An 840-nucleotide genomic window follows, 5' to 3' on the forward strand; every position below is an offset into this window, starting at 1 on the left:
GAAGTCACACCTGACTAAACTCTGCTTAACCCAGTCTGACTGCTGTCCTTATAAGCAGAGAGGAAGGAGAAACAGACACATAAGGGGATAATATAATGATAAAGGCATAGATTGAAATTATGCAGCTACAAACCAAGGAATGCCCAAGATTGCATGCAAAGCATCAGAAATTATGAAGAGGCAAGGAAGAATTCTCCCATACATGTTTTAGAGAGAGCATGGACTTGCTGACTTCTTAATTTTAAACTTTTAGCCTCCAGAACTTTGAAACAATAAATTTCTGCTGTTTTGCAATGTCTTGTTATTATGGTGGTTTGTTATGATTGTTCTTGGAAAGTAATATAACACACACACACACACACAGACACAAACATACTCCCTATCCAAACTTCTCCTGTCATATTTCCTTCCTCAGATGTTGTTCGTTTATATTACTAATTCAAGTAGATACTTTCTATTTCAATCTTAGAGCTGAACTGCCTCTGGCCACCTAAGACGCCGCTCATGCACAACTTCACCTTGCTTCAAAACCTCTGTCTTTGGGGGCGCCTGGGTGGATTAGTCGGTTAAGCGTCTGACTTTCGCTTAGGTCATGATCTCACGGTTCATGGGTTCGAGCCCCGCGTCGGGCTCTGTGCTGACTGCCAGCTCAGAGCCTGGAGCCTGTTTCAATCTGTGACTCCCTCTCTCTCTGACCCTCCCCTGCTCACGCTGTCTCTCTCTCTTCTAGAAATAAATAAAAACATTAAAAAAAAAAAAAACCTCTGTTTTTGTTCTTTTTTACTGGCTTATTTATTCCCCAGGCATCAAGTCTCTTTTTATGTTTTCTGATTTTCTAAA

Source organism: Hyaena hyaena, unplaced genomic scaffold (assembly GCF_003009895.1).
Source record: "Hyaena hyaena isolate Hyena2069 unplaced genomic scaffold, ASM300989v1 scaffold_1264, whole genome shotgun sequence".
Lineage (NCBI taxonomy): Eukaryota > Metazoa > Chordata > Mammalia > Carnivora > Hyaenidae > Hyaena > Hyaena hyaena.